The 18,457-nt window shown below is 42.5% G+C and overlaps 1 protein-coding gene and 1 non-coding gene across 2 annotated transcripts in view; both read right to left on the bottom strand.

Annotated features, from left to right (window-relative positions):
- dnajc17 (DnaJ (Hsp40) homolog, subfamily C, member 17) overlaps positions 1-18,457 on the bottom strand; it is a 167,854-nt gene that overhangs the window by 131,699 nt on the left and 17,698 nt on the right. The gene's annotated exons all lie outside the window — the stretch shown is intronic.
- LOC145352823 (U2 spliceosomal RNA) lies at positions 14,511-14,702 on the bottom strand. The gene has a single exon (XR_013888595.1). It is a non-coding gene; the product is annotated as a U2 spliceosomal RNA (small nuclear RNA).

The following is an 18,457-nucleotide window of genomic DNA, read 5'->3' as shown; positions in this document are numbered from 1 at the left end:
AGAGTGAGTGTCAGGGAGTCACTTTGTATTTAATCAGTCGAAGTTGCTGAAGTGGAGGTCACACCACTTCCCACACACTTTTACAGGTTATAAGGCGAGGTACTCCTCTTTGGGTGTTTTAGTGTTAGAGGTGTGTGTGTGCGTGCGTGTGCATGATCAACTTCAGTTTTATAATAGAGTGAAAACGTTTTCCTCACATCTTCTCTAAACCTCCTGCCCCTTACCCTAAATCTATTCCTCCCTAGTCATTCATCCCGCCACCAAGGGGAAATTTTTCTTCCTGTCTACTCTATCCATGCTCCTTATAATTTTATACATCTCAACCGTGTCTCCCTCCCCCCAGTCTATCCAATCTCTCTTTATAATTAGAACTCTACAATCAGATAGCATCCTGGTAAACCTGGTAGAGTGATGAGAATTGGACACAGTCGAGGCCAAACCAATAATCTATAAAAGGCTTATGTAACTTCATTGCATTTGCACCCTATTCCTCTAATTTATAAAATCCAAGATTCCTTTGAATCACTTTCTTAATCTGCCCTGTCACCTTCAACGATTTGTGCACGTAAACTCCAAGGTGTCTCTGTTCCTGCACGCCCTTTAGAATTATAGTACATATTTTATATGTCTCTCCTTTGTCCTCCAAACTAAAACGTTTATTTCACACTTCTTCACCTTCTGCTATGTGACCATCTATTCCACCAGTTGGTCTGTGTTCTCTTAAAATCTATCACTATCCTTTTCACAGTTCATCTTACTACCAAGTTTGATGTCATTTGCAGATTTTTTGGGGGCCAAGATCAATGCTCAGTGCTCTAAAGTGGTCTAACCAAGATTATACACCAAAGATGTATTTGCCAGTGTAACTGACAATATGATAGACTGAGGCCAAGTATAAGATTCCAGGGAACAACACAAAGACATTTTAATTTTCCAGCTGAATCCACTATAGTCTACTCCTGCTCAGTAGTAATTTTGGAACTGAAAGTACAACTTTTAAAAACCACAGGAGGTTTTATTGTAATATTTCAATTAGAATTAAAATATAAATCAAACTGGGTAACTATAAATTAAGAGTAGCCTGTATTTCCTGCCATTCTAAACCAATACTAAATTGGTGGAAGATCATTCAGCCCACCCACCTAACTCCATCATCCACAATTTCTCTTAGAACATAAGAAATAGGAGGAGTAGGCCATCTAGCCCTTCGAGCCTGCCCCGCCATTCAATAAGATCATGGCTGATCTGAAGTGGCTCAGTTCCACTTTCCCGCTTTTTTCCCATAACCCTTAATTCCCTTGTCTGTCGAAAACCTATCTACCCGTGTCTTAAGTATATTTAGCGAGGTAGCCTCCACCACTTCAACGGGCAGAGAATTCCAGAGATTCACCACCTTTTGAGTGAAGAAGTTCCTCCTCAACTCCATTCTAAACTGCATCCCCCTTATCTTGAGGCTGTGCCCTCTAGTCCTGTTGTCCTTTCTGAGCGGGAAGAATCTCTCTACCTCTACCCTATCCATCCCCTTCATTATCTTATACGTCTCTATAAAATCCCCCCTCATCCTTCTAAACTCCAACGAGTACAGACCCAGTCTATTTAGTCTCTCTTCATAGTCTAACCCCCTCATCTCCGGTATCAGCCTAGTGAACTTCCTCTGCACTCCCTCCAAGGCCAAAATATCCTTGCGCAAGTGCGGCGACCAAAACTGCACACAGTACTCCAGCTGCGGCCTCACCAGTGCCCTGTACAGTTGCAGCAAGACCTCCCTGCTTTTATATTCTATCCCTCTCGCTATAAAGGCCAGCATCCCATTCGCCTTCTTGATCACCTGCTGCACCTGCAGACTGGGTTTTTGCGACTCATGCACAAGGAACCTCAGGTCCCTCTGCACCGTAGCATGCTGCAGCTTTTCACCCTTTAAATAGTAATCCCTCCTACTATTATTCCTGCCAAAGTGGATAACCTCACACTTGCTAACATTGTCCTCCATCTGCCAGGCCCTCGCCCACTTGCTCAGCCTATCCAGATCCCTCTGCAGACTTTCCACACCCTCCGCACAATTTGCTTTTCCACTCATCTTTGTCTCATCAGCAAATTTTGTCACCCTACACTCAGCCCCCTCCTCCAGATCATCTATATAAATGGTAAATAGCTGAGGCCCCAGCACTGATCCCTGCGGCATTCCACTAGTCACCAACTGCCAATCAGAATAGCACCCATTGATACCAACTCTCTGCCTCCTATTAGACAACCAATCCTCTATCCACGCGAACACCTTACCCCAACTCCGTGCACCCTAACCTTCTGAAGCAACCTTTTGTGCAGCACCTTATCAAACGCCTTTTGAAAATCGAGAAACACCACATCCACCGGTTCCCCTCTGCCTACCGCACTAGTCACATCCTCATAGAAATCCAATAAATTCGTCAAACACAACTTCCCCTTAACGAATCTGTGCTGCGTCTGCTCTATCAAACCATTCCTTTCCAGGTGCCTCGCTATTTCTTCTTTGATGACGGATTCAAGCATTTTTCCAACTACAGACGTTAAACTAACCGGCCTATAATTCCCTGCCTTTTGTCTGCTATCTTTTTTAAACAGCAGCGTAACATTGGCTGTTTTCCAATCTTCCGGCACTTCCCCGGAATCCAGCGAAGTTTGGTAAATAATCACTAAGGCATCTACTATCACCTCTGCCATTTCCTTCACATGCATTCCATCCGGTCTTGGGGACTTGTCCACCATTGGTCCCGCTAGTCGATCAAGCACTACCTCTCTAGTGACAGTAATCGCATTCAGGCCCTCAACTCCTACCATCCTTCTATCTTTAACATCCAGCAAACTATTCGTGTCCTCCTCTGTGAAGACCAAGACAAAAAACTTATTTAAGGCCTCAGCCATTTCCTCATCTCCTACCACTAAATCCCCCCTCTCAACCTCTAAGGGTCCAACATTCACACTAGCCAGCCTCCTCCTCTTTATATATTTGTAAAAACTCTTACTGTCCTTTTTCATATTTACTGCTAGTTTAGCTTCATAGTCTATCCTTCCTTTCTTTATCAACTTCTTAGTCATTCTTTGTTGATTTTTGAACCTCTCCCAATCTTCTACTCACCCACTACTTTTAGCCACTCTAAACGCATCAGCTTTTAATTTAATACTCTCCTTTATTTCCTTCGATAACCACGGCTGATTATTCCTTCTCCCACATTCCTTCTTTGCCATTGGAATATATTTCTGCTGAGCACCGAAGAAGATCTCCTTAAAGATCCTCCACTGTTCCTCAGTCGTCCTACCGACCAATCTGCGCCCCCAATCTACATTAGCCAATTCCTCTCTCATCCTATCATACCCCCTTCTGTTCAAACAGAGGACACAGGTTCGGGACCCTACTTTCTCATCCTCCATCTGCATCAAAAACTCAACTGTACAATGATCGCTTGTCCCAAGAGGATCCCTCACAACAAGATCCCTAATTCTTCCTGCCTCGTTATACAACACCAGATCTCGCTCCCTCGTTGGTTCCGTCACACACTGTTCAAGGAAACTATCCCTACAGCATTCCAAGAACTCTTCATCAAGCCCACCGCGTCCGACTTGGGTCAACCAATCAATATGCAGATTGAAATCCCCCATAATTATCGCCGTTCCATTTCTGCAGCAAGCAAACAGCAGTGGCGAGAGATGGTGGGAATAACATTATTAAATGTAAGGATAAACATTTAAAGCAAGTATTTTACTGAATAATCCATATCCTATATTGGTTATAATGAAAGAAGTATGTTTATAATAAATTCCTACACTATTTATTGCTTACTTAGCAATCCTCAACCTATCTTTAATTCCACATTGAACCTAAAGTAATGATTATACCGTTGCAAAGCTCTCAAGTAACAACATAAATTATTCTCAAATTATGTTTCAAAATAAGTCCCATCTGTTACAATCGATAAGCAGAAAACCCTTTCTTACAGAATTCCCTCACAAGCGGACAAGACAGGGCTTTTTTTTTGTTTTTATTCAATTCAAATCAATTCAAGTCCAATTCAGAGCCTCAACAAGTTGAGACATTCCCGAACTTGCTGAGGCTCTGAATTGGACTTGAACTGATTGAATTGGAATAAAAACAAAAAAAAACTATATCCAAATCGAATAAAACATTTACTGTGCATAGACAAATATACTACAGTACAGGATCAGTGTCATGATGAGCCCACCAAGTTAGTACATACACCTATCAGGAAATGTATTTAGCATGCTGCTTACTCTGGATCACTGTACTTCCTCACCTATAAAGCTATTCCTGCATCATGAACTCCTTGGAAGATATCTGAGGACCCACTGGGGTTCACAATCTACGTTATGCTGACTAGACCAATGATTCTAAATTGTGATCTGAGTTTTTCCAAACATCTTTCACAGATGACTTTGTGGTACCTACTACAAAGAGATGACTTCTTCCAAAAGTATGTTCTTTTCATTAATTCATGGGATACGTATGTCGCTGGCTAGACCAGCATGTATTGCCCATCCCTAACTGCCCTTGACCAGATGGTGGTCAGCTGCCTTTTTAAAACACTGCAATCCATGTGGTGTAGGTACATCCACAGTGCTGAAAAGGAAGGAGTTCCAGGATTTTGACCCAGCAACAGTGATATAGTTCCGAGTCAGGATGGTGTTACTTGGAGAGGAACTCGCAGGTGTTCCCATGCATATGCTGCCTTTGTCCTAGGTGACAGAGGTCGAAGGTTTGGAAGGTGCTGTCGAAGAAGCCTTGCTGCAGTGCACCTCGTAAGATGGTACATACAACTGCCACTGTGCATCAGTGAGTGTTTAAGGTGGCAGATGGGGTGCCAATTAAGCAGGCTGCTTTGTCCTGGATGACAGAGTTGTTGTTGGACTCATCCAGGCATTTGGGGAGTACTCCAACACAGTCCCAACTTGTGCTTGAAAATGGTGAAATTGCTTTGTGGAGTCAGGAAGCGAGTTTTTCTCCACAAAATTCTCAGCTTCTGACCTGCTGTTTTACTTATGTGGCTGGTACAGTTCACTTTCTGACCCATGGGATGTAGATAGTGGGGAGTTCAGCAATGGTAAAATCATTGAGTTTCAACAGAAAGTAGTTAGATTCTCTCTTGGTCTTTTACATGGTCATTGCTTAGCTCGTGTGGCACGAACATTACTTGCCACTTATCATCCCAAGTCTGAATGTTGTCCAGGTCTTGCAAATGAACAAAGAGCAAAGGAAATTACAGCACAGAATCAGATCCTTCGGCCCTCCAAGCCTGCACTGACCATGTTGCGCGACTGAACTAAAATGCCCCCTATCCTTCCAGGGACCATATCCCTCTATTCCCATCCTATTCATATATTTGTCCAGGTGCCCCTTAAAACTCACTATCGTATCTGCTTCCACCACCTGCCCCGGCAGCGAGTTCCAAGCACCCACCACCCTCTGTGTAAAAAACTTGCCTCATACATTTTCTTTAAACCTTGTTCCTTAAACCTATGCCCCCTAGTAATTGACTCTTCCACCCTGTGAAAAAGCTTCTGATTATCCACTCTGTCCATGCCTCTCATAATCTTGTAGACTTCTATCAGGTTGCCCCTCAGCCTACGTCACTCCATTGAGAGCAAACCAAGTTTCTCCAACCTCTCCTCATAGCTAATGCCCTTCATACCAGGCAATATCCTGATAATTCTTTTCTGTGCCCTCTCCAAAGTGTCCACATCCTTCTGGTAGTGTGGCGACCAGAATTGAACACTATATTCCAAGTGCGGCCTAACTAAGGTTCTATATAGCTGCAACATGACTTGCCAATTTTTAAACCCAATGCCTCGGCCAATGAAGGCAAGCATGCCATATGCCTTCTTGACTACCTTCACCTGTGTTACCACTTTCACTGACCTACGTATATGTACACCCGGATCCCTCTGTCTATCAATACTCTTAAGGTTCTGCCATTTACTGTATATTTCCAATCTTTATTTGTCCTTCCAAAATGCATTACTTCACATTTGTCCGGATTAAACTCCATCTGCCATCTCTCCGCCCAAGCCTCCAACCTATCTATCTATATCCTGCTATATCCTCTTGATGGTCCTCATCAATATCTGCAAATCCACCAACCTTTGTGTCATCCGCAAACTTACTAATCAATCCAATTACACTTTCCTCCAAATCATTTATATATATTACAAACAGTAAAGATCCCAGCACTGTTCCCTGAGGAACACCACTTGTCACAGTCTTCCATTCAGAAACACACATTTTCGTTGCTACCCTCTGTCTTCTATGACTGAGCCAGTTCTGTATCCACTTGGCAGCTCACCTCTGATCCCATGCAACTTCAACTTCTGCACCAGTCTGCCATGAGGGACCTTGGTGAAGGCCTTACTGAAGTCCATGTAGACAAATCCATTGCCTTACACTCATCAATCATCTTCGTCACTTCCTCAAAAAACCCGATCAAGTTATTGAGCCATGACCTCCCCTTTACAAAACCATGTTGCCTCTCCCCAATATGTCCACTTATTTCCAAGTGGGAGTAAATCCAGTCGCAGGATTCTCTCCAATAATTTCCCGATCACTGATGTAAGGCTCACCGGCCTATAATTACCTGGATTATTCTTGTTGCCCTTCTTAAACAAAGGAACAACATTGGCTATTTGCCAATCCCCTGGGACCTCCCTTGTAGTCATGATGCAGAGATGCCAGCATTGGACTGGGGTAAACAGCTGTTGTGAGACTTCTTGCCTCCCCTGTAGCCAGTGAGGATACAAAGATTTCTCTCAAGGCCCCAGCAATTGCCTCCCTCAGTATTTTGGGGTATATTCCACCAGGCCCTGGAAATTTGTCTACCTTAATGTTTCTCAAGAATCTCAATACCTCCTCCTTTTTGATCTCGACATGACTCAATCTATCTACACACACTTTCCCAGATTCATCATCCACCAAGTCCTTCTCTTTGGTGAATACTGACGCAAAGTACTCATTTAATACCTTGTCCATTTCCTCTGGTGCCATGCATAGATTCCCTTCCCTGTCCTTGAGTGGGCCAACCCTCTCCCTGGCTACCCTCTCACTCTTTATATATGTATAAAAAGCCTTGGGATTTTCCTTAATCCTGCTGGCCAATGATTTTTCGTGACCCCTTTTAGCCCTCCTTAATCCTTGCTTAAGTTTCTTTTTACTTTCCTTGTATTCCACACTTGCTTCGTGTGTTCCGAGCCTCCTACCCTTAACAAGTGCTTCCTTTTTCTCTTTGACCAGGCTCATAATATTTCTCGTTATCCAAGGTTCCCAAAACTTGCCATACTCATTCTTCATCTTTACAGGAATGTACCGGTCCTGAATCCCTATCAACTTACACTTGAAAGCCTCTCACATGCCAGATATTGATTTGCCCTTGAATATCTGCCCTCAACCTACATTCTTCAGTCCCTGCTTAATATTGTTCCCCGAGTTTAGCACCTTAACTGGAGGACTACACTTTTCTTTATCCATCAGGACCTTAAAGCTTAAAGCTTACTGAATTGTCGTCACTGTTCCCAAACTACTACCTACTGAAACGTCAGCCACCTGGCTGGGCTCATTCCCCAATACCACGTCCAGTATGGCCCCTTCCCTAGTTGGACTATCTGCATACTGTTTCAAGAAGGCCTCCTGGATGCTCCTTACAAACTCTGCTCCATCAACGCCCCTAACACTAAGTGAGTCCCAGTCAATAAAGGGGAAGTTAAAATCTCCCACCACAACAACCCTGTTATTTTTACATCTTGCCAAAATCTGCCCACATATCTGTTCCTCTATCTCCCGCTGGCTGTAAACCCCCAACATTGTGACTACATGCTTCCTATTCCTGAGTTCTACCCGTATTGCCTCACTGTATGAGCCCTCCGAGGTGACCTCTTGCAGTACAGCTGTGATATTCTCCTTAGCCAGTAGGGCAACTCCCCCATCCCTTTTACATCCTCCTCTATCCCACCTGAAACATCTGTATCCTGGAATGTTAATCCTGTCCTTCCCTTAACCAAGTCTCTGTAATAGCAACAACATCATAAATACTAATCCAAGCTCTAAGTTCATCTGCCTTACCTGTTACACTTCTTGCATTGAAACAAATGCACTTTAGTCCACCAGACCCTCTTTGATTAGCAACCACACCCTGCCTGCTCTGAGTCTTACTGGCCCTACTCTCTGGTTCCCTTTAAGTTAATTCACCTTTGCTTTGGTTCCCACCCCCCCTGCCAAACTAGTTTAAATACCCCTCTTGTGACACTAGCAAACCTCCCAGCTAGAATATTTATGCCACAGGCTGCTTCAGTATCTGAGGCGTCATAAATGGCGCTGAATATTGTGCAGTCATCAACGAACATCACAACTTCCGAGCTTACGATGGAAGGAAGGTAATAGATGGAGCAGCTGAAAATAATTGGGCTGAGGACACTGTGAACCAAAGTAACTCACTATGTAATACTCAGTTTTGCTCAATTCTTATTCTGAAAAAAAAGAGTGACTTTGTCATCTTGTGAAAATTGTTCCAGGCTATCTTTCCTATAAGTCTAACTCAGAAGGGAATTTTATTTCAGAGAACTCCAAAACCAGCAAAAAGTACTAACTCGAGCAACATAACTACAAGAGGGTGTCAATTACACATTATTTAATTAGAATTTACACATTATTTAAGCAGGTCTCCAATGTTCATATAGAGCTCAACTCCCTTCAAAAGCTATAGCTGAATGTGTCTGCTGTAGCCAAAGAGAGCACAGAGGCTAGGATCTCTGCTGAGTTAATTGGTCAACGCCCTGGTGATATGGTCTGATCACCTGACCTCAGCGTCATTACGTTGAAGAAAAAGTGTCCATCTAAAAGAGCCATGATTCCCACACATTCTCAAACATCCAGGGGGCCAACATTCCACTTCACAAAGTAATGGGATATAGGCTGCCTAAAAAGCTTTATAATTATACTGGATTACATGCATGTCTTTCCAGGTATCAATATCAGACTGGCTGACTTAGTCACTCTTATCTCTGTCTGTAAGAGATGACTTCCATTTAGAGGATGGCCAGGATACCTGACCCAGATTCTCTGATCCAATAGATCAGAGAAAGAATAAAGAAGCAAGATCAAAAACTGCATGAGAAATAGCATGCACATCCACCCAGACCTTATATGGAACACAAATAACCCACTTCAGACTACAAATCACTGCCTGGGTTTACTTACTTATAAGCTTGTTCTGACTTTGTTTCAAAAGAAGTAGATTCATAACTGAATTTTCTTTCTATACCATTAAGGGGGATGAACCTTACAATTAGTGCACCAATCCATGAAGAACATGCTGCTGGGAAAATGGTTCTGAAAGGAAGCATGAGTATGAGGAGAACTGGCTTAAAGAAACACATTTTTAAAAGTTCACGGATGGTTGAAAATGGATTTGTTGGCTAACCAGAGATCTTGTGTGTCACGTTACTAATGGGACATTAACTTTTAAAAAAAATAAACAAAACTATTTTCTTAAAGATTGTTAATGCCTTGAAACATTTGTCAGAATTACCCACGAGAAGGCAAAGAGAGTGAGAAAGAGAAAGAGAGACAGAGAGAGAGACACACACTCAAATGTCTGTTTTCCACTCCCACTCTGTCCCAAGGCTAGCAGCACTAACTACCCTTTAAAGTGAGCAAGTTGACACTGTTCCCAGCTCTCTGCTTATGTTGACTTTAGTACTGATGGTCGACTCACACAAAGAAATACCTCATGCAACATCTTCTTTCAATTCAAAAACTTTCCATTCATTTGCCTGAACTTGCGAACTCTCAGTGCAAGAAAAAGCATTTTAAAAAATGGCGATATTCCTTTTCAAAGAATTTTCTCACCTTGTCCTTTTCTTAGATGGCTCCCCCTTTCTGAGTCTCCCCTCAATGTCAGAGGAGTGTGATGCCACTGATGCTGGAGTTTGGCAAATTGGCATGCCAAGAGTTTGGGTTGTGAATCCTCCTCCTTCCTCTCTGCAAGTCTAGAGGTGATTATGGATGTTTTTGTGAACTAATCTGCTTTGTTCCCATATTCAATCCTTTCCCAGTCGCAAAATTAATGAAAATATAGACATTTCTACATGTCTATAATGAAAAATGTAACAGAAATCATGCAATTGTAACCACTGATGCTCCAGGTTGGAGTAACAGTCACTGAATTGCACACAGTTACTCAGAATTCAATCATGAGTAATAATGAGCTTGTTTATAATAATGCAACTAGCAGATTTTCACAGCATTGTTCGTGGTGATTAAGATTAAGGATGCGATTATTTAAAGAATTATAGCGCTCTCAAAGTGTGACATAAAGTCAACATGACTCAAATAAAATAAAATTCTGGATAAACTCAGCAGGTCTGGCAGCATTTGTTTACATGATTCCTCTTCTTAAATGCCTATCATTAACAAGACTTGTGTATTTATTGACCTCCCATAGCTTTTCACACAAGAGTGAAGAATAAGCAATCTTCAGGTAGAAAGTGGTTTAAATTAGTTTATTTCCTTATAGCTACAGTTAAGTAAGCAGCAAGTGGGGAATGTTATGAGATATTTAACACTTGGATGAAGTACTGATGATCACAGACCTTCACCTGGGGGGTAGTGGTTATTTGAATCGATGAACTCATCAGCTAGCAAAGCAACTATTTTCCCAATTGTACATTACTGCAAACTTTGCAACAGCACTTAGAGTGGATATCTGATTTCCAGCATTGAGTAAACTGGTCAGGGTGGGGGATTTCCGCCCAACTGAGGCCTTGATCTCAAGCCCCAGCTCAATGCTGGCTAGGTAAATGCACGCTTGCACTTAAGTAGTGTTCAGCCTTCAAAACAAATGGGGTACAGGGCTTCCACTCGTTCCAACTGGACAATGGGACAATGCAGCAGGATCCCGTTACAGGAACTAAATTCCACCCATAGAGTCAACAACAACATCAATGGCATGTTAAAGGATTGTCAAGGTTTAATCGAGAGTAATGAGGGATTGATGGGGTTAAACATATCACTGATCCTCTTATCACAATGATCAGTTCGTGCCCCAGAGAAATATACAGGAAAACAGGGTAAAAGTACAAAACACAGCAAAATGCCACGCAGACATTTCCTGTATTGGGGCTCACACGCATAGGCTTGGCAGATAGCCAGTGACTTGCAATAAACCTCAATTTAAAAAATATACACTCTATGCTGAAACATAAAGAATATATTTTGAATTTTTGGATGAATTTCATTTTCATGCAGAAGACAGGCATTCGTGTTAAGGCAATTTAACTTTTTACATTGCCAGGGTCAGCATCAAATACTGTCAGGTCAGGTTCTGCACAGTCAGATATTTGTATCAGTCGATGTGTGACCATGACTGTTGGATTGTTGTTAAAAAGGTCAACTTTTTCACAAATGTTCCACAGGGAAGGACAATTTTTAAAATCATTCTTTGTGATGTGAGTGCAATAGTCAAGGTTTGCCGTTCCAATTTGTCTTCGCCTTCTCGAACAATTGTAGACTGTATGGTGGAGGAGCTCCACTATGCTGTTATGTAGGAGCTCCATGATTTTCATCCAGTGATGAAGAAAAGGGATATATGACAGTGTAGGAAAATGTGTGACTCAAATGAGAATTTGGAGGTGCTGGTCTCCTTCTATATACCTACTGTTCATGTAGCGCTAAGTAGTGGAGGTCATGAGTTAGGGAGATGTTATCAAAGAATCCATCATGAGTTGTAGTGGATACTACATGCTGTAATCATGGTACGGCAGTAATGGAGGGAGTTAAGGTTCAGCATAATGAGTTAAGTGCTGCTCAGGCATTACCTTTCAGTGTTATTGGAGCCGCACCTATCCAGGCAAGTGGAAAGTATTCCACCACAACCCTGGATTGTCGCTTACAGGTGTTGGAGATTTTGGAAAGTAGGGAGGTGAGCCATGCTTTGCAGTAGAGCCAGCCTTTGTCACATTCTGGTAACCAAAGTATGTAGCGGTTCCAATTGACCTGGAATTGTCCATTCACCTGAAGAAGGAGCAGCGTCCAAAAGCTTGTGATTCCAAATAAACCTGTTGAACTTTAACCTGGTGTTGTGAGACTTCTTAAAGTGTCCACCCCAGTCCAACGCCAGCATCTCCACATCATGGATTCCAGTTGAGTTTCAACCATGTCAGACAGACTGAGTCCACTGGAAAAACAGGTACTTTCCCTAAAGGATATTATTGAACAAACTGGAACTTGACAGCAATTGACTGCTTCATGATTACTTATAATGATACCAAAAAGTGAAATTCATCTGCCTTCCTCTCCCCTTCCCTGCCTCACAGCTCATAACGTAACCTATGTATTTCACTGTTACATGCAGTAGGTTGTGTTCAAATTTCAATAAAGTTCCTTCTCACATGAACAGGATAGCTAGCTTAGCCCACAACGCTCCACAAGGAGAGTCAACTGGATGTGACGGGGGTGCCATCACTCTGATCCCACTGGACTCGAGTATTCTGCTGGATGTCAACCTAGCAGTCACAGACTAGGGCTCTCAAGTCTGCTCACTTGGGTCTGTCTGGTGTGAGGTTCAACCCTTCCACTCAGACAAAAATGCTACCAAGAAAACAATGTGTACTCCACATTCCACTTCAGAACCCTCAAAATGCAAACGTATTTTTATTTTCTATGGTACTGTTCACAATGATAAGACAATACACTGAAGCCTGACTGTGACATTTACAGGAATCATGCATCATTAAAAAAGATAAGACTTCATTTCACCTCATCAGGCCATTACGAACACTTTGAAGTCAATTAATTACTTCTGGAATATAGTCAATATTATTTTGTGGGGAAGTGCTGAAACTAATTGAGCACAGAAAGGTTCCCTAAACAGACAGTAATGACACGGTGACCCAGTGATTAGCACTGCCAGGGACCTAGGTTCAACTCCTGGCTTAGGTCACTGTCTGTGTGGAGTACGCTTGGTTTCTGGTGTCTCCATGGGGGAGGGTGCTCTGGTTTCCTCCCACAGTCTGAAAGATGTTCTGGTTAGGGTTGGGACACGGGCTGTGCTAAATTCTCCCTCGGTGTACCTGAACAGACGCCAAAGTGTGACGACTAGGGATTTTTGTAGTAACTTCATTGCAGTGTTAATATACACTTACCTGTGACAATAATAAACAAACTTTACACTTCAAAACATGGTACATACGAATGGGCTGAGTGACAGAAACAGAGTAGTGGCTAATGGAAACAGTTTTTTGAGTTGGAAGAAGATTTGTAGAGGAAGTTCCCCAAGGTTAGTGTTTGCTTTTCTTGCTATTCCTGATATATGTTAACAATTTCAAAGTTTGCGGATGATATAAACCTTGGCAGTATTGTGAAGATGCTCTTATTGAAACATTCAAGTTCCTGAGGGGACCTGACAGGGTTTTTGCTGAAAGGATATTTCCCCTTATGGGAGAGACTAGAACTATGGGACAAAGTTTAAAAAATAAGAGGGTCTTCCATTTGAAACAGATGACTTTTTTTCCTCTGAGTCATGAATCTTTGGAACTCGCTGCTTCACAGAGCAACGGAGGCAGGGTCCATGAATATTTTTAAGACAATGGTAGATATAATCTTGACTAACAAAGGATTCAAAAGGTTATCCGGGATTGGCGAAATGTGGAGTTAAAGCCACAGTCAGATCACCCATGATCACACTGAATGGCGGAGCAGGCTGAGGGGCCAAATGGCATTTTTCTGCTCTTGACTTATATGTTTGAGCGTATGCTTCTATGTTCCGCTATGTATGGTGGTATAGGATCTTCTACAACCAACTGAACAGACTAACAGCGTCTCAGTGCATTGGAACATGCTCAAAGCAGCCACATGATCCAGATGTTTAGACAACTTTAATAAACTTTGAGTTTTGCTCCAGACTTTGTGATATTATTTGTATTTATAACATTTCATATAAATTACAAATCATGTTTTGTCCAGTCTTTGTCAGTATTTATCTTTCACACCAGCAACTGACCTAATTCCAACTGTTCATTCTGCCGTCATGTCCTTTTGTTCATCTTTTTTTCCATCATCTAGATTATTTGTCCTCATATATGTTGACCAAGTCTTTGGATCACTATCCCTGATAGCACATTCTACAACTTCTCAACCCTTGGGTAAAAATCATCTCCCTTCCCACTGTCACGGTCCTGTTACTCTCGTCCCCATCAATGAATGGAAATAACCTGTTTCTATTCATTCTGCCCCAACACTTCATCATTCACTCTGTAATCTCTTCTGTTCTAACAAAAAGCAGCACCAAGGTCCACAACAGTCAGCCTGAGCGTAGACATTCTCTAATCTGGCCATCAGTCAAACCCACCGTTTTTTTTAAACTTTATTCCAATTCAATCCAATCAATTTAAATCCAATTCAGAGTCCCAACAATTTGGGACATTCCCGATCCAAGCTGACAAGACAGGGCTCTCACCTCCTGTCTTGGGCTTGATCTACATGATCCAAGCTGATTGGAGTAGGTGTAGCTCCTCCTCCAAGGCTTGATCTCATTTGCATCTTAGCCAAAATGCTGAGATGCCGCTTTAAAAAATTGCTTCAAATGAAGCTGAAATGTAACCTAATGACTTCAACCAAGCACAGCATGTCGATACTACACTTGATCTTAGCCAAAAGGCCGAGAAGTGAACCCACCATTTTCAGTCTCTAACCAGACCCTACCCAGATTACAGTCAAACCGATATATATCTAATTTCGAATCCAGCCCTGCCCACTAGCCGTAACAGTCAGACTGGCCATCTTTTTCTCCAAAATATTCTTTATTCATAAAATATTGCATGGCACACTGTATAACATTAAATTGTAACTGTTACACAACATGCAATAAATTAGTTTCTTTCCATATACTGTATGGAGCTGCCTCACTATTCTTACAGGTTGTATTTGGAATACTGGCATGTCAAACACAGCCTGAGGGTTTGTACACGGTTTCTAATCTGTCAGTATACCATGGACAAGTTTCCCATTGAGCTATGCCATAAGCTTTAAGCACATATGGAATGTGCCAGCCGGCAACACCTGGTTGTCAACAGCTCTTTGCACAGGAGACTAACAATTTTAGGACACATCAAAGTGTGTCAAAACATAGGCTGACAGTCCTCCAGCTGCAGTTAATGCTTAATCTGGTGCATCCCTGGGACTAGTCCGTACAGCACATAGATCGGCTTTATGGAGCTGCTTGGGATGAATCTTACACAAAAGCCGCCCTATCATTTCCCAGATCTTCTTTGCAAAGGCACATTCCAGGTCATGGGTGATGGCCTCTACCTCACAGCAGCCACCTTGAGAATGGCATGCAGAGTGGAGTGAGATTCTGTCCATGCAGGGAAGATCTGACAGAGTGTGCCCATGTCACCATTAGCCAAGCTACATCTTGGTGCTAGTTCATAAGTTCTGACAATGAAATATTCTGCCAAATAACTTTGACAGTCTGCTCAGGGAACCATCTGCTAGGATTCACGGTCTTTTTTTCTCCGCAGAGCCTTAAGGATGTGAAGTCCAGACAATTGCCTGATGAACATGCAGTCCTTTCCATAAAGAGCAGGTGGTATAGCAATGTCCAACTGACATGGCTAGATCCATCCTTCACTACACCACAACAGATAGAATCTCAACATGGAGTGACAGTTAATATTTATGTACTGAGGATCTATACACCTCTAGATGCAGCCATTCTCTAACCTGGCTGTGCCTACAGACTATTACAGTCAGACTGAACACTCTGCTTGTGAATAGGGGGCAGCATGCTGGCACAGTGGTTAGCACTGCTGCCTCACAGTGCTATGGACCTGGGTTCAATTCTGGCCTCAGGTCACTGTTTGTGTGGAGTTTGTACATTCTCCCCGGTCTGCGTGGATTTCCTCCGGGTGCTCAGGTTTCCTCTCACAGTCAAGATGTGCGGGTTAGGTTGATTGGCCGTGTTAAATTGACCCTAGTGTCAGGGGATTTGAGGGGTAGATATGTGGGGTTATGCGATTAGGGCTAATGTGGGATTGTGGTAGGTGCAGACTCAATGGGACGAATGGCCTCCTTTGCACTGTAGGGATTATATGATTCTATGAATCCCCACACCTCACGTATGTCCCCCCAGCCACAGTTTGTCTACATATTAACTAAAAATTTTACTTTTGAAACTGTTGCTACCGGTGGCTCAGTAGGTAAAGCCATACTATTAGAACATCAGATGTACAGGAGCACATGTCCCTGCAAATGGTGTATGAACATGGGAAATTAGCCAGAGCTTCCATCACGAACGTGGTCCAGTATGCTTTGTGGGACAAATGCCTATAGTTGGATATTGAGCCATAGTGGGATTGGGGGATGCTATGACATTTCCCTGCCCTACAAATCTAATCTGATACTAGATGAATGGTGGCTTGACCAAAATTGTGTCATAACCTGATGGTATGGCACGATGACACAGTGTTAGCACGACTGCCTAACAGCATCAGGGTCCTGGGTTCAATTCCAGCTTCGAGTGGCTGTCTGTGTGGAGTTTGCACATTCTCCCCATGTCTGAGTTTCCTCCGGAACCTCTAGTTTCCTCCCACAGTCTAAACATATGCAGGTTCGGTGGATTGGCCATGGTAAATTGCTCTTAGTGTCAGGGGATTAGGAGTGTAAGTGCATGGGGTTACAGGGGTAGGGTCTGGGCAGGATTATTGTTTTTGCAGACTCAATGGGCTGAATGGCCTCCTTCTGCACTGTAGGGATTCTATAAGGAACGAATGCCTTGATGAGAGCGAGGCAAGAAAATTGGCAATCTCCTTATTATGTGACAGTGGTGGAGAAACACATTTGAATTGAACAGTCTGGTTCTAACATGTGACAATAGCAGGTTGCATAAATTCTCGAGCACAAGCTGTAATTCATTTGATAATAAAAACCTAATCAGCTGTCATCACACATGCTAAATTGCCTGGGTTAACTGAAGTGCAGGCATATGAAACCCATTACTGCTGCTGTATACAATACCTACATCTGCAACTCCAATCATGGATCACTCACTAAGTTGGCTACAAGTTGTGCCGAGATATAGAGCCTGCATTGTTTACGGCTTCCTCCAAAAGCAAACGAGATCCTTCAGTGCAGTGAGCTTGCTGTACAACTCCCAAAGGCAGCATTAAAGATATGGGTGAACAGAGAACAGAAGGAAAAGGGAGAGCATGCAAGGAAGAGAGCAGGTTTTGGTTGTAAGGGGAGAAGACTGGAGAAAGGGAGAAGTCAACCTATTGTCAACTGAGAATAAACACTCAATGATATGGAGAAACTCCAGAACATTAAATATCTGAGCCACCATATCTGCGGGCTCATAAACTGACCTTCTAACAACCAAAGCAAAGCTTCTGACCTCCTGTCAAAATATCCCTAACCAGTCTTAACATAAATTACTCTTCAAAACCATGGAGTCACGATTCAGGATTTTTTAACTACCTTTCCACAGACAGAAGATTCAGAAAAAGTTGCTTTAAATGAGTACCAAATTATGTACATTATTTTGATGTTGATAGTGTGGAATAAAATTACATTGATTGAATCTGATCATAACTACTGCTCTGCATTTTTGAATAGAAAAGCTTAATATTCAAACCGAGACTGGTCTCATCTGGTGTTTGCCCAGTCTACCTTTGGGGAGACTGAATAAATACAAATGAAAAAAAGTTTCAAATGAAAAAAAGTTTCAAATTCAAGGCACTGTGGGGCGACGGTTCTATTGCACCTCTGGATCACACTACTTTACATGTAGGTACAGGACAACATGAACTAAATCTTATAAATGCAAGATGCTATGACTGCTTACTGGTGTGGCTGACACCACCAAAGTATGTAAGGTATCCACAGCGTTCATGGATTCACAACATCCAATTTAGCAGTGGACAAATATATTGTGTTTTGTGTGGTTCACTGTTCCCATCTTGAAAAACTAAACAGTGAGCACGGCCCAAGAGAGGGTTGGTTTAGTGCAAAAAATTATTCTCAACTTTAAATTGCAGTCACAGGACTTCAGTATAACACCACCAGTAAAGCTCACAATGATATCTTTACGACCATCAACAAATGAGTACTAAATCCACAGATTAAAAACTTGGAGGTAGAAATGCACATAGGGTGCACACTGTCCTGAGTATTTTGTTCTGCCCTACAATCCTCTCCTTTCTGGAGAGAGCTAACTCATGCAGAGTAAAGCCTCTTTCAAGTCAGGTTGGGTCACTCTGCGGGGGAAAAGAGTAGGGGCTGGGAAAGAGGAAAGACCAGGCAAAGTCCAATCCTGTGCTCACTTGAAATTCTCCTGTGAAATATCCCTTAAGGCCTAACTGGAGTATGCCAAACAGTACCCAGGCTGAGATCCAACAAACTCAACACATGCAAAGGGTGGGACCTGGA

Source organism: Carcharhinus amblyrhynchos, chromosome 14 (assembly GCF_965287045.1).
Source record: "Carcharhinus amblyrhynchos chromosome 14, sCarAmb.v2.hapA, whole genome shotgun sequence".
NCBI classification, from domain to species: domain Eukaryota; kingdom Metazoa; phylum Chordata; class Chondrichthyes; order Carcharhiniformes; family Carcharhinidae; genus Carcharhinus; species Carcharhinus amblyrhynchos.
Note: the sequence above shows the minus strand (reverse complement) of the source record. Positions and strands in the feature narration are given on the sequence as shown.